Here is a 16,715-nt window from a genome sequence, read left to right as displayed (position 1 = left end):
ACAACAAATTGTGGTTTAAATTTTATAAGCAAACCTCAACATAAACGTCATCGTGCACAACAACAGGATTACTAAAGTCCCTGTGCACCGTATACTAAAAGATCCGTCGCTCGAATACGCTCCCTGCGCTCCCCTCCTCTAAGAGGGGGAGCGTAGAGAGCGCCTCGAGCGACGAACCTTCCAGTCTATGTGTACCGGTGTAGTTATGAAAATTTAGCCATTCTTTGGGACATAATAACCGTAGATGTTGACATAATTTAGCGTTTTTGGTGAGAAATTTGCTTTGGCTACAATAAGCTGCATAATATAATTATGATGATCGCTTGAGAGTAAACTAATGAGTAGGATCTACGGTACAGTTATTCCAAAGGGATTTGGAACTTGCTGATTAATTGGCACTTTCTCTCTAGCTACATTGCGAATAAAAATATAATAAAAATTTTATCAAATGATATGCGCTTTTTCTTTTCGTGTTTTCTCAGTGGCACCTGTTTGGTGATATCGGGTCCCTCGGGTTCTCATCCGTAAATTAGAAAGGGAATGAGAAAAAGATGCTCCTACTGTAATGAATAGAGAGTGTAAGGTAATGTAGAATTGTGTCTTCAAGTAGTACGCAACTCGAAATTGAAAGACCGAAATGTTTGCTCAAGCTTCCCAAGAGGAAACTTTAAACTTTTCCCTTTTGAAAGTAATAGGTCACCCTGCAACTTTGTACAAAAGTAACATATTTCCTGTCTACACCCACACGTCAAATTCAAATTTTCAATTTTTACAGAACTAAGTCGAATAAAACTTTGTCTACTCCGTGAGCTTCAAAACGAGCCATCACAAGTAATAGACCAAAGAAATAATGTAAACGTCTGAGAGCCCAAGTGTATCCCATCTTGGTGTAATTTACGAAGAAAGTAAACTTACTTTGAAATCCGACAAGACTGTGTCTTAGAATATTATTCTGAAAAAAGAAATTAGAATGTTTGCTTGAGTACTTGATTTCGGTTTCAATGCCAGTAGTTTTCGAATTCAGAACTGAGTGACATTCGTTCGTAGAAATTCTTACCAGTCTGGTTGGAAACAGAAACTTGATACAGGTTACGATCAATTTGAAGGTGTCTCCGAAGATTCGCTGCTCATACTTACTGAAATGTTGGTCAATTTGCAGCCTATTCTGGTGAGTCGTGCTTTTTTAAAAATATAACGTTAAGTTCAGCTGCTGTTTGACAGCGAGGAGCGCACTATGCCTTGATGTGAGCGCACATCAGTGCATTGATTTGAATAGGAACATCCGGGGAGTTGGCGGGCTGAGTGAACGACGTGCCGACCGGTTTCTATAGTTACCCGGTCCGGTGAAGGCCTTCGTGTTTGCGGATAGCCTAATTATTATTAATCATTTGACTGCAAATGTGAGGCCTCCATATTCGACGGATCAAAGTTCGTTACCATTAATTTGTTTCTAGCAATCGACTGTGGGTGTTAACGGATATAACGAAATTGTCGTCGAGACTCGCCTTATGAATGTTTATTGTAAGACCTTCGATCCGTCTAAGAATGGTTTTCGTATAGCAGGCCTCAGGACAATCATCGCCCAACGTAGAGTGGATTAGCAGTAACACCCATGTCATCAAACATTAAAAACCTCAAATTAGACAACACTTCATTCAAAGCTCACATGTACGCACGTACACACATACATATGCACAAACACATAAACACACAATACACACACATACACACACACACATACATACATACATACATACATACATACATACATACATACATACATACATACATACATACATACATACATACATACATACATACATACATACATACATACATACATACAGCTTCGAAGGATTTACATTGCGCCTCGATTTGATACTACAGCTGCAATATTTTACAGTGAGCCTCGACCTGGTTACAGCTGCAAAAATTTCATATATATATATATATATATATATATATATATATATATATATATATATATATATATATATATATATATATATATATATATATTTTGCAGGCTGTCTGAATGCAGTCATAACAAAGATGGCCCGTACACCAGATCACATTTTAGATTCTACATCTTTCATGCTTCCGCTATCCCATTCCAATTCAAGTCCTGTTCTCACTGCAAAGTTTTCGGTGGCCCAGCACCGCCCCTTATCCGAGTCAGTCAGTGAGAACAGTTCCCAACGCCCCTGGACCATTGTTAATTTAGGACGGAGTCGAGGGATGGACCTGAGTCCGAGCTCGGACTTAACTTCGGCGCTTGAGTCCGTGTGAACGCATCGAAAGCAAACAACGGCGAACCCCCCCCCCCCCCCCACGCGACGACTTTTGTGCACAATTTGGATGTGAGCTACAACCTTTTTTCAGTTGCCGCAGTGAGTTCATTCATATAATAAAGGGAAAGCGGCTCCGCACATCGTCTATACTATATTTTTCGTTCTCTGTGTTCATGTTCGATTTTGTGTGTTTGGCTATTGGTGTAGATATAAGCCATGGCTAGTAGACGTAGCCGTAATCTGGCTGTCGAATGACAGCGTAATCCTTTGACTCGATAACTCTAATCAACGCTTCACAACAGCTTATATGCAATTATTTTCCATTAAATTGAATTTGGGTGGCATTTTATGATCGTTTTCCGAGATAACTCATTAAGCTGATTACTCCTATCATTAATAATACAGACTGTCACATTGGTATAAGCCACGCCTTTCATTTTACTTAAAGTGAGGCCTTCGCGCTGCACTATTCAAACTGTAGTAACCGACTCGTACACAAGATGAATATCATCCTGATTTCATATTGCGTGTTAATGTTGGTACACTCGTCAGAATTGCAAAACTACGGTAGGTTTACAGATTTTTCTCTAGAAGATTGATCAAAGTGCATGAAAGTTTCGTGTTCTTTAAAGGACTGGTAATTTGAGCCCGTAATGAACAACTCAAAGCAAACTCTGGCGATATCTCACAAATTCAGTGAATGCATATTATGACGAAATGCCAACTTAACCCTTTGAGTGCTGTAATTGTTCCCACCAAAATTTTAGTGCAACATTTTTATACCAATTTTTATGAATTTTTCTGTAATTTTTTGATTATTTTGGATCAAATGGACATCAATCACATTTTATTGGTTACAGTTTGTTATCAATATTTTGACAAAAATCTGAGAAAACTGACTTGAGTCTATTTTGTAAAGGTGACAAAAATTGACTTTGGCGCTCAAGGAGTTAAAGTGCCAAGCTAAAGACGCATTTTTTTGATTCGTCAACGAAGAGAAAGGGAAAGAAGTATTTCCCAGAAGCTTTAAGGTCATTCAATTTTAACGAATTTACACTACTCCACTCTCAGTTACGTCATGTTGATAGCAAGACAGAGCGTTCATCATCCCGCAGCATACGGCCGTAAGTTGTCCTTCCCCTCAAACAAAGTAAAGTGCACCAATGCACCTCCGACAAGCAGCCGAAGCAGTGTTTACGGAGAGGCAAATGTATCCACTTAATAGGATAGGGACGATTTGTTTGCGTAACGTTTTTTGAATGCAGGTTTCTTATATATTGTTGCATTTCATAATAAATGTTTTTATACGAACATGAAGTGGGTACTTCATTGTGAAATCTAGTTTGCCAAAACGTATAAATTTCACGGCGAGCTGATATTTAGGGGTTATTACGCCGCGCCAGCGTTCGCTTTCAAACTGGATGGAGTATGAACACGTGAGAGCATAGAGCTCTGCGACATCTATGAAATGCTGCAGTGGATATAATAACCGTACTAGTCAGTTTATCTCCAAGAGTTATACATGTCCCCAGACGTCAAATATGCCGAATTTACTATCTTAGTAAAGACTTTGTGGTCGGAGCGGAGTAGAGAAAACGTGAAGTGAGTACACTGTAAGCTGTAGCGTCGTAACTCTTTCGTGATTTTGTTGCTGTACGAATAAAATATGTCAAAGGTATATACATTGTCTGCTCGTATATTTTCGTGACTGGCTTACCTAAATAGAACTAAACTTCTTTTAACAACCTAAACGAAAGTTTGAATTTCCTAGTAGCTTACATTCTATCCGAAACCCCGCACCGGTGCCGCCGGACACGACCGTGACCTATGAATCTCACTGATAGGTAGAAATCGGAAATATAACATGTGCACCTTGTTTGTGACGAGTATTTTCAGTGCGGTTGGATTTTTGTGGCTCATTTATGGCTGTAAACGATGTAATTCACCACTAAGATACTTAAACTCGTCAACAGGAAACTTGTTGCATAGCGATTTTATCATAATGTACTGTCAACCGGGACCGTAATCTTCAGCAGCGTATGGGTCCGGCCGTGAACGACGATAGGTGTCACGTCGGGTCGGCAAAACACAAATTTTCAATGCGTTCGTTTGTATGTTTTTGGTACAACTGTACTTGTACCTAAGTGCAATGCCCATGAACTGACTGCAAATAACAAATTTTTACCATAATCATCATTACGTTTCGGAGTGTCATAAGTCTTATCCGCTCAGCTGTTTTACATGTATATATTTTATATGAACATGCCAACGAAGGTCAAGCATACCAGCGAAGGTCAGGCGTACGCGTATAGCTGTAAGTAGTTTGGTTACAGTGAAAATATATAATTCACATTTTAACTAGTTAAAATACGGTTTCATGTCAGTAGCGTCTAAACAACCAATAGAAGAATGGCAATACAGTCATAGCATGTATGATAAGATAGGATATGTAAATAAGATAAATTGTTACCTACAAATTGAATACAAAATTAGCAAAACTGGCTTAAGGTTTCATATTTCGTATTCTAACCGGCAAGAAATAGAATTTGTTGCTCACTGCTATTAGTATTATTAAGAGTAAAGTTACGCCCTTTGCTTGTCAATAACACAATATCATTTTTACATTGTGTGCTGAATAATATATGAATACACTTGGTTTACTTGCTTTAGTCGTAAATTTAACGTATGTGTTAACAAGAAACTTTACATGACAGAAACATCTCAAGGCAGAGTCCGGATATTAAGGATCAATAACTTGATGCAAAAATTGCCAGTTTTTAGACAGAACGCTAGTTTTTAGCTTGCAAAATTGGAGTTTAGGCAGTGCAGTTACTATTACAACGATAACGATGGCACAATACGTTTCTTGTTAAACACAACAGGTTGTTCTCATGGTAAAATTGCCAATTTATGTCTTACATTTAATTACACATTAAAAAGAAAATCTATACCTGCAGGGTCTGACATCATGTACGTGTGTGAACTGTTTTCATCAGAGGGTAAACTAGGCATAGTGTCATACAAACGAATCTAGCAAGTAACAATTAATTCAATTTTATCCTTTTCTATTAATAATCATGAATCAATACAAATAAAATGTCTATTCATAACCCCTGGTGCGACACCAAGGGCTGAACCCTATACGATATTATGACAGAATCCCATGGCTTGTGAGTGCAAGCGAGCGGCACAGGCGGTATTTGCACGAGTGCTGCGGTGTATTCGGCAGAAGTCCTTCACGAACGAAGCGAGTAAAAGGACGGCAGAATACACATTGCACTAATTATACAAATTTTTCACTTATTTTTCCTAAAAGATGCATGATCAAACATTTGAAAAGTGCTTCCATATAATTGAAGAAAATAACACTGTAATGAAATACAACGTACCAGGTATTTGTTATCATTCTCTTTGAAGTCACAGACGTCAACCTCTGTATCTGTACTGGATTTCTGTCCATGTATAAAGATAAAAGTATATTTTAGGAGGCTCCACCCTTCGGAGTTATATACTATTGACATTAATGTAATGAGGCATCGAGTCAGCTTTCACTTTTCATTGGTCAACGCCGCCACGCCCTCTATTTTGATTGGCTTAATCATTGTTTACTTGTTTATCAAGGATGATCCCAGAGGAACGTCTGAGAGGTCGAATTCTGCATGCTCGCGATCACACATGCGTCGCAACTTACACAAGCCATTGATAGCCTAAGAAAGAGAACTTTGAAAATGGAACACTTTTAATTTTTTCACATTTTGAGCTTGAAATTCTTCTAAATGATCGATATAAATGACACTTTAAATTTTTTTTAGGAATTCAAGAGTAAGATACGGCAAACGTAACTTGTCGAACATGATCAATTCAGTCTTCACCACGGCACACAAGCGCTCACTGCTTATCAATAGCGTGTAGGACACACAAATTAAACACAAAGTAAACTGCACGTAAAAATGACATATTCTTAAATATTGAAAATAGGGAAGTACGGTGACAAAGCTACTGGCAAAAACGTCTCTGACAATGTTAACTGTTCATTCGTCATCGAGTCGTACATAACCTTGGAGTGACGTCTTTTCGTGTCGTCGCAGGCATCCCGGTCCCTGTGGCGTGTGACACTTGTTTGGTTGCCGTTGCCTTCGCCGGTAAAGTTGAAATTAAATGTTTCACCGGTAATTGTTGCATTTGCAAAGATACTCGCGACCGAACTTGCTTGTTGTGAAGTTATGACAGGATTAGGCTTAAAAAATGTCGGCAGGAAGAGAGTTACCAGTCGACAATCGGGCTAATGTTCTGATTGACCGCCGGTGAGAATATCGCTCATTTCTTTTTGTTGGTCGTTCGGAGCTACCGCGTATCTGTTTAGGCTGCTTATGTTTTTATGGCCGCTAAGTTGAACCTTGGCGTTCGGTGGTACACCTGCATGTTGTTTAACTTCAGCTTCGGTTAAACACCGGCGAATCTGGACTTTAAACTTACAGCTTCGACTAACTTGGAAGTAATTTCTACTTTGGCCCGGTAGTACTACGCTGAGCCGACATCGCCCGTTGTCAATGTTTTTTCTCCGCTGACGACAAACTGCTCTTCCGGATAACACAAATAATCGTCCCAACGCCATAAGTACACGCAATTTTCTTTGTCGTAGTTTTTATCGGAAATGTCATCCATTTTACTATAACTAGCACCGAACCGAAGTGAAATGAAATATTGCAAACGACAAATTTTGTGTTTACAAACAAAAATAGTTACGGGTCAAAATTGGTAAACACTCATTATGTTTTTGGTATCGCACTGCAGTGCAAATACGGGTAGTACGCGCGCGCTTCAAAATAAGTAAACCAGTGGTACATATGTAATAATACAGATTATAACACGCCACATGCTCATTCCGTGTCGCGATTCGCCAGAATACGTCATGTGAAGAGGAATTAGATAGTCTTGTCCCGATTGAATCGACAAAAGTGACGTCAGAGGGTACTTTTTGAAAGACTATTTCCCTAGGGAAATAGTTCACACCAAATTTGGAACAATGGCAGGTGTGTAGAACGTTATGTGCGTCCGGGATGAGCGACGAGCCTCTCTCTAAAACAGATTTTCCAACATTTTCCAATATTCCAAAAGCGTATGATTTGAACAGCTCATCGACGAAAAAGATTCAAGTGCAACCAAGGATTGTTGCTAGGCATGCTTAGGATAGTTTTTGAGAGAAAGTGGTATCACGTACAACTGTAAGCGCTGTGGAAATATCGCCAAGTAAACTTGTCACAATGGATTGTTGCAGTACAAAATCTCAAAACACATAAAAAACTATAACATAATACAACATGAGCGTGTGGTGTGTTATAAAACACCTATAACCTGGTCTTTATTCGGGCTATAGCGCCCGTTCGTTACCCCTCGTGGCCGTTTGTTACCAGAAACACATCGCTATACCCCTCGGCCTACGGCCTCGGGGAATAGCAATATGTTTCTGGTAACACACGGCCCCTCGGGGTAATAGACGGGCGCTATAGCCATCATGACAGGTAATAGTGTTTAATATGAGAACAAATCGGTCAGACACTGGTGTTGTAATACTCCCAGCATACCTGAGACGTGAGATTGGGCACCCCATACGCTTACTTCTGGATATTGACTGTCTTTCTGACGTTTCCATTGGCAATATTTGATGCAAGTTCAGTGCAAGGGCAAGATAATAATAGAATCAGGGGTAGCGATTAGTCATAATATAGTTGTATCTTGCACGGAAACTTTGACCTGGAGTTTGCCGACATCGTGGTCACATTGTTTCCAAAATTCATCTCCCAAAGGTTGCTCAGATGGATGGGTATTGGCGGATACCGTGTGCTATTTCTTCAGTGATGTGAGTACAACCTGGTCAAATGCAAAAAAACACTGTGAAGACAAGTCGTCGCACTTTGCAATCGTAGGCACTATTAATGACAGAAAGAGATTAAAAACAATCATGACGACCGAAAGAAAGACCGGTGATTGGTACACAGGATTGACGTCTGGGGTAAAGAGACTCTAAACTTTCATTTGCCATAACGCTATTGCCTTAGTTGAATCTTCTAGTTTGAGATAAAAATTCATAAAATGTACGAGAACGTATATGGAAATTATTTAAGAAAATGTACATTGATTCATCGTCTGTTATTATCATTACACATTATTCCCGTTTTAAGTTAAGTCGTTTAAGTCAAGTCCTCGAGAAGAACATAAAGGTATTATATCAGCCAATCATTCTGCAAAGATTCCTTGACTCCGATATTAACGTCATGAAAGTATGGACAGATACAATTAAAATCATTACATCAAGATTATTTAAAACTCTCCCATTACTGTGGTGTTCTTTAATTGAAAAATGCCTCAGGGTCGGACAAGGATAATCATAGAGGGGTAAGAAACAACTAACATTTGGCAGTAACGGAGAGATTTCAACATTTCACTGTGAACCCCATTCCAAATATGGAACGCTTGTAAAATATTCAATGGCCATTAGTAAAATCGGTGCTTATTTCAATACAAATTTCGCAACATTCTTCATAAGGACCAAATAAAGGTAAATAGAACATAGCTAACACAGTGCACTCATTTACCAGATGTGAACTGAATGGGCATGCTCATGTGGTTTTAAACAGGTTCATTACATAGTAGTATGCTTTACATAACAGTCATATATGTGTCAGATCATTTTATGTAGAAGGTTTCATCAACTTTAGCACAGTACTTTCGGAGTTAAATCACAAATTACTAAACGTCATTTAATATGCAAATGAGCTGTTAATTAACTTGCCACTGTTAAATGCATCATTGGATAATTAGATATCGATCAGAACAGCAGCTGTAGCACGTTCAATCAAATTTAATGCTGTAATTTCGGAGTAAGATCACTAATTACAAAGTTCGTTGAATATGCAAATAAACCCTTAATTAACTTCACGCCACTAAATGCTTGACAATAAAGTCTGATACCTGTCGGATCAGTATCTGCAGCAAATTTCATCAAATTTGGTGCAGTAATTTTGGAGTTATATGAATGATAACAAAACTTGATTAAATTTGCAAATGAGTTATTTATTAACTTGACACTGCTTAATGCTTCTCAGTACAATTAGATTTCTATCAGATCAGTATCTGCAGCAGATTTCATCAAATTTGGTGCAGTAATTTCGGAGTTATATGAATGATAACAAAACTTAATTAAATTTGCAAATGAGTTATTTATTAACTTGACATCTCTCAATGCTTCTCAGTACAATTAGATTTCTATCAGATCAGTGTCTGCAGCAGATTTCATCAAATTTGGTGCAGTAATTTCGGAGTATATTAATGATAACAAAACTTAATTAAATTTGCAAATGAATTATTTATTAACTTGACACTGCTCAATGCTTCTTAGTACAATTAGATTTCTATCAGATCAGTATCTGCAGCAGATTTTATCAAATTTGGTGGAGAAATTTCGGAGTTATATGAATGATAAAAAAACTAAATTAAATTTGCAAATGAGTTATTTATTAACTTGACACTCCTCAATGATTCTCAGTACAATTACATTTCTATCAGATCAGTATATGTAGCAGGTATCATCAAACCTGGTGTATGAATGGATATATCATTAATTACAAAAGTTCATTAAATATGCAAATGAGCAGTAAACATGACATTCTCAGTTTCATCACAATGTTCTGAGATAGTCATCACTGAAAAATTTCATGAATTTTGTGCAGTATTTTTTCATATATCTCAAAACTGTTATTCCTGTCTAAAGAGGAAACCATTATTTAAAATTATGATATATCATAATTTATTAATATGCAAGCAATACTAACCAAAGTCAAATCAGTTATTGCAAGTAGCATATGGTACCTGTCTACCAAATCTGACTTGAATCCGTTCAGGTGCTTTTGAGTTCAGGTGTTTTTGTGTAAACAGACAGACAGACAGATAGACAGACAGAAAGACAGACAGACAGACAGACCGACAGACAGAACAGACACACACACACATACAGACAGAATTTAAAGAGAACGTAGCTATCAGAGTGCATTTATATAAAACCTACAACTTAGTGTCTGAAAACAAAGACACTTTAATTGATCACTTTTCACAATTTCGACTATTGCACACGAGGCAGGTTTTTCATCAATGGGGCTTAATTTGTAATAAAATTGTTATCATTTGCTTAAGGTACGGATAAACGTGTGATCGAATTGATATATATATAAATATATATAATTATATATATATATATATATATATATATATATATATATATATATATATATATATAATATATATATTTGCCTGTTGACTTTTTTTCGAAATAAATAGTGCAAGTAATTAAGATAATAATACTGGTTAAGCATCAAACTATCACACTTGGTAATGTTTGATTTGATACAAAGTCACTGTGAGACATTGTTCAGTCTATGAAACGGCCGACTTCATCTGTCTCGACCATGATGAGATATGTGGTGACACTTTGATAAAACAGACCATGCGTATTTTCAGCCATGTATTTTACTTGACCAATGCTCGGATAATACTGTAGCTATTTTCCTTCGCTGTAGCTTATTTGTACTGTTATTTTGTTTATTGCAATGGACATCATGGGAATGGAAATGGCAGTGCTTTGAATCACACATCGATCACACCGACAAGTTTAGTTGGTCACGCATTGCCTGTGATGAGCAACATAAATTCATATGTCAGAAACAAAGTGGTAAGTAGGAGTCTACTTGAATGTGTATTCACCTATGCTGTCAAGATCAAAGGAATGGATGCACTTTAAACTTAGATAGATTGTCAAGTGTGAATTCTATGAGATGGATGTATGACAGTCAATCCATCAAAGGACTCGTTTTGACTTTTACGCGGAGTTAAAAACGTAAAAGTCAAAACGAGCCCGTAAGAGGCAGAAATCCCGTCCGAAAACACCACAGATACGGACCCAAAGCTACGATCGCCATAGCGAGGACGTTGACAAGTCGACTTCTGCAGCTGAACTATCTCAAATCGCCATGCAAATGATATGCTAACCTAACTTCCGGTTGAATGAGGAAATTGGTCTATTGTCAAATGTCCATATGGAATAGAAATGTCCCTATTGTATTGTCAATGCCTGGGATGCATGACGGAGGAGGCTTTCCAGTGTCCGAATATAAGTCTCAGGTTACAATCCCTTGACCAAATGCCGAAAGTTTGAATTAGATGGTCAGGAAGGTGGGCGCGTACAGCTGTGGTGGCGGGTCCAATGCGGAATGAAGGCCCGGCATATAAGTGAGGTTGAAACTTAAGTCTTGAAAAAAAATGAGTGGAGCAGGTCAGTGAAAGCCACACGGTTTAGGGGAATTCTTTCTGGAAGCATGAACAGGAATAAATCGGAATTCCAGTAAGTGATGGATTGTTAAGACTGGCCAAAGCGTGGACTCATTGGTTAACAGATGGAATTGCAAACTGCGACCCAATAGATCTGTCTTTGACGTTTTGATGTTGATGGAGAGGGTATCTGGACGGCCGTGAGTATCGGCCAGAACCTTGAGATCGCAAACACAGGTTGTAGGCAGGGTTAAACGAGCATGCGGAGCAGGTGAATTCATTACAACGAAGGAAACCAGAGAAGGCTAAGAGGAACGTCAAATCCAGCAGGAGGTCTATACATGGTCTAAACACAGTCGAGTGGAGCAGCAAGCATTGTTAACGCAGAATATCAAATGTAATGGGTAGCCATGGGTGTGATGATGGTCCTTGCAGACATTGATTTCCTTGTAAGGTGTACTTGTTTTGGAAATTAGGTTGATTAAGAGTAGAGGCCAGCGGGTTTCGTAGACCTGCCATTATGTAATTGACGGATTCAAGCCAGATAAACCTTGGTTGTTGAGAACTTTGCGTAAAAGTAAGTTGCACAGTGCACGATAAAAAAGTAGCTCTCTTTGGCTTCTTAAGGAGATGTAATTGGATGGCTGGCAAGTTTAAAACACCCATCAAAGTTTTTGATTTGCTGCATTTCTGTCTTTGATAGTGACATTCAGTTATTAACACGATTAGAACTATTTTGGGATAATTGGATCTTCATATCTTTCAAATTTCTCGAAACTGCTAGGTGCCATATAGCTGAATATTGCAATATTACAAATTACTCATAAAAACAAGTGTGTAACTTAAAAATAAAAGCAAATAAGCTTACATTTGTAGATTAAACAGACATTTCTTCACTATCCAATTATTCCAAATTAGTTCCAATTGTGTTTTATGTACAGCAGTTCTGCATAGAAAGTGTGGAATACATTCACAGCTTATTCAAAATATTGACATTTTGTAATTCCTATTTCGTAACTGACATGACAACAATGTCATTAAAACACAGAATGACTGAATGTGTGTGTATGTGTGTGTGTGTGTGTGTGTGTGTGTGTGTGTGTGTGTGTGAGCATGTGTAAGTGGCTTAAGGACAGCTGCATTCTGGAGGGGGCAAGCTCTGTTGACCTACAAACTAGATATGTGTTATCACCAAAATTTTTATTTTTTTACACTCCCTGCGTACCATGGACGAGAGATTGCGCACCCCATACGTTTACTTCTAGATATTGACTGTCCTTCTGACATTTCCGTTGGCAATATTTGATGCATACTTGCATGCTCTGTGCAAGGGCAAGATCATCATAGAATCAGTGGTAGCGATAGCAACGATGTAGTATACCTTACAGGGAAACTTTGATCTGAAATATGTATTCACTTTGTTTTCACATTTTGTCTTTCAAAGGTTGCTCAGCTGACTGGATATTGGCGGATACAAATGATGTATGCTATTTCTTCAGTAATGTGAGTAAAAACTTGTCAAATGCAAAAGAACACTGTGAAGACAAGTCGTCGCACTTGGCAGTCTTAGACACTACTAATGACAAAAAGAGATTAAAAACAATCATGACGACCGAAAGAAAGACCGGTGAATGGTACATAGGATTGAACTTTGAGGTAAAGAGACTCTTAAAGCCCGGTGCGGACTTAATCCAAAAATCTGGCATCATATTTTTATAACGATTGCAATTTCAAAGGAGAACAAAATACAGAAACAGCTTATAATCTTCTTTACACCATAGTTTATCCCGATCCAGGGCCTTTTCGAGCCGGGGTTATACTTTAATTTGCCATAACGCTACTGCCTTAGTTGAACCCTCTTGTTTGAGATAAAAATTCACAAAATGTACGATGAATGTATTTGCAAATATACATTTAGAACAATGTACATTGATTTATCGTCTGTAAATATGATAACACATTATTCCATTATTAAGTTAAGTCGCTCATATCAAGTTTTCGTGAAGAAAATAAAGTTATTATATCAGCCAATTATTGTGCGACTTTTCCGTGACTCCAATATAAACGTCAAGAAAGTACGGGCAGACACAAATAAGAGCATCAAATCAAGATTGGTTGAACCCCTTCCATTTACTGTAAAGTGCTTGAATTCAAAATTCTTAAAAGTTGAAATGGGATAATCAAACAGGGATAAGGAGCAACTAACATTTGACAGTGACGGAGAGAAGAACATTTCACTGTAAACCCCATTCCAAATACGGAACGCTAAACATTCAATGGCCATTACTAAAGTAGGTGCTTATTAAAATGTAAATTAGTAACATTTTTCAAAAGGATCAAATAAATTCAAATAGAACAGAGCTAACACAGTGCATTCATATATAATCCATAACGTAATGACTGAGATAAACGTACTTGTGTCAACAATGTGAAGAGAACGCTTGTACAACACGTTCCGAAGTCAAAGACACATGAAGTGATCACTGTCCACCATTTCGACCATTCCAAATGAGTTTTATGATCAACGGTGTCTCATTTGTATAAGGATTAGTGTGTGATCGAATCGATATATTTTCGTCGACTTTATTGTGCCCGTCAAATGCTAAAATAAATTGTGAAGTGAATGTCAGACATTGTTCAGTCTATGAAACGGCCGACTGCATCTGTCTCGACCATGATGAGATATGTGGAGACACTTTGATAAAACAGACCATGCGTATTTTCAGCCATGTATTTTACTTGACCAATGCTCGGATAATACTGTAGCTATTTTCCTTCGCTGTAGCTTAATTGTACTGTTATTTTGTTTATTGCAATGGACATCATGGGAATGGAAATGGCAGTGCCCTGTAATACACATGGATGACACCGACCAGTTTAGTGTTCACGCATTGCCTGTGATGAGCAACATAAATTCATATGTCAGAAACAAAGTGGTAAGTAGGAGCCTGTTTGTATGTACAGTCACCTTCAGGCTGTCAAGATTAAAGGAATGGATGCATGTCAAAAAGATACATGATCACGTGTGAATTCTAAGAGATGGATGTATGACAGGCAATCCATCAAAGGGATATTATGATGCTATGTCGTGCGTTTCAACAACTTTCGATACTTTCATTGGTCAATTAGGATAACACTGTTGACTATCGCAATACGGGACGTTTTGAAAACAGCCACCGTCTGTAATGTAAAAAAATATTCACTAATATTTGCAAAATACGACCTAGATAAGGCAGTAAGTGTGACTAGTTTAACGCGCAACACAGACGGAATGTAATACATACATTCTTGTTAATTTGTTTTTCAAAAATAAGTCCAGGATTTATTAAAATTCCATGATATCATATGAAAACAAGACAAAATAACGAAATATACGCCAAGTTTTGTATAACTCCATATTCCTAGGAAGAGAGATAGATTTTTCACAGTGTTTAAATAAACCACACCTTTTCTTCTAGCCACTTATTCTGTTTAATTGTAAAATAAATTAAGGCACGCCTGACAAAACATTGCGTAGAATTTATAATGCCATTGTTTAAACATAATCGTAGTCCTAACTGCAATTCAGCTGTCAACGAAATCAATCAAAGTAAAGGATACTAGGCAGTTAGCTTTATTTCTACACAAATTACTACAAGTACTTTGTAACCATATCTGGTGCTTAATTGTCTTGCATTCTAGCTGCAATCTTTTGACTGACAGCCAGAACTAATATATATATATATATATATATATATATATATATATATATATATATATATATATATATATATATATATATATATTATATATATATATATATATATATATATATATATATATATATATATATATAAATGTATACAATGTGCCCTCCCGGTTATCAATATGATCGCTTTATGAAAACCTCTGAACGTGGGCACATATATATATATATATATATATATATATATATATATATATATATATATATATATATATATATATATATATATATATATATATATATATATATATATTATCAATATGACTCCAAAGAAACAATTATGAAGAATTTACAAAAAATGAAGGAAAATCGCCTGATAACCCGAAGCACGTTTTTTATGATGATATTTTCATTTGCAAAACTGGATTCAAAATAACATAGGTTTCATTAAGAAACTCCTGATATATTGCAATTTCCTGTAGGTACAACGCATTTGAATATATTGGTCATTTTTGTCGAATAAAACAACACCAGACCTAGATCCCTTCAAAAGCGTACCAAACATTAACAAAGTCAGTGAAGATGTATGTGAAACTTTAATTGGACTTTTATGAACAGATTTTCCTGTAAATTTACTGAAAAAGTACTCTCCTTCCTTTATTTATCAAACTTTCGTCGACACTTGTAATAGAACCAATAACTTCGACGATAGGTCACCAAGATGCCTCTACATTAGCTCAAAGTGATGAAACAACCGGAGACGACCGATCTTCTCCTGCACAACCGACAAGCTATCCAGTAACAGGGAAGTTTACTGCCGAGTCAAACATGACTCTATCAGATACTCCCCTTTCTGACTATCACCTAAGTTCGTCAACATTCACAGTTGATCCAAGAACTTCGACAACGAGTCTCACAGACACCGTAACGTCAGCTCAAAGTGATATGACAACCGGAGACGACCGATCTACTTCCACACAACCGACAAGCTCTTCACTGACAGAAAAGTTTACTACTGAGCCAAACGTGCATCAATCACATACTCCGCTTTCTGACTATCACCAAACTTCGTCAACATATACAGTTGATCCAAGAACTTCGACAAGGGGTCTCTCAGATGCCGTAACGTCAGCTCAAAGTGATATGACAACAGGAAATGGCCGATCAACTCCTGCACAGCCATCTAGCTCTGCGGTAACAGAGAAGTCGACTTCGAAGGCATACGCAGATCGAACAGATGCTCCCCTTTCTGACTTTTACCAAACTTTGTCCACATTCATAGTTGAGTCAAGCACTTCGACAAGATATCTCAAAGATGCCTCAGCATCAGCTCAAAGCGATATGAAAAACGAAGACGATCAATTAACTCCCGCAAAATCTACTAGTTCAGTAGTTACAGAAAAGCTCAGTACCGAGTC

Source organism: Ptychodera flava, chromosome 11 (genome assembly GCF_041260155.1).
Source record: "Ptychodera flava strain L36383 chromosome 11, AS_Pfla_20210202, whole genome shotgun sequence".
NCBI classification, from domain to species: Eukaryota; Metazoa; Hemichordata; class Enteropneusta; family Ptychoderidae; genus Ptychodera; species Ptychodera flava.
Note: the sequence above shows the minus strand (reverse complement) of the source record.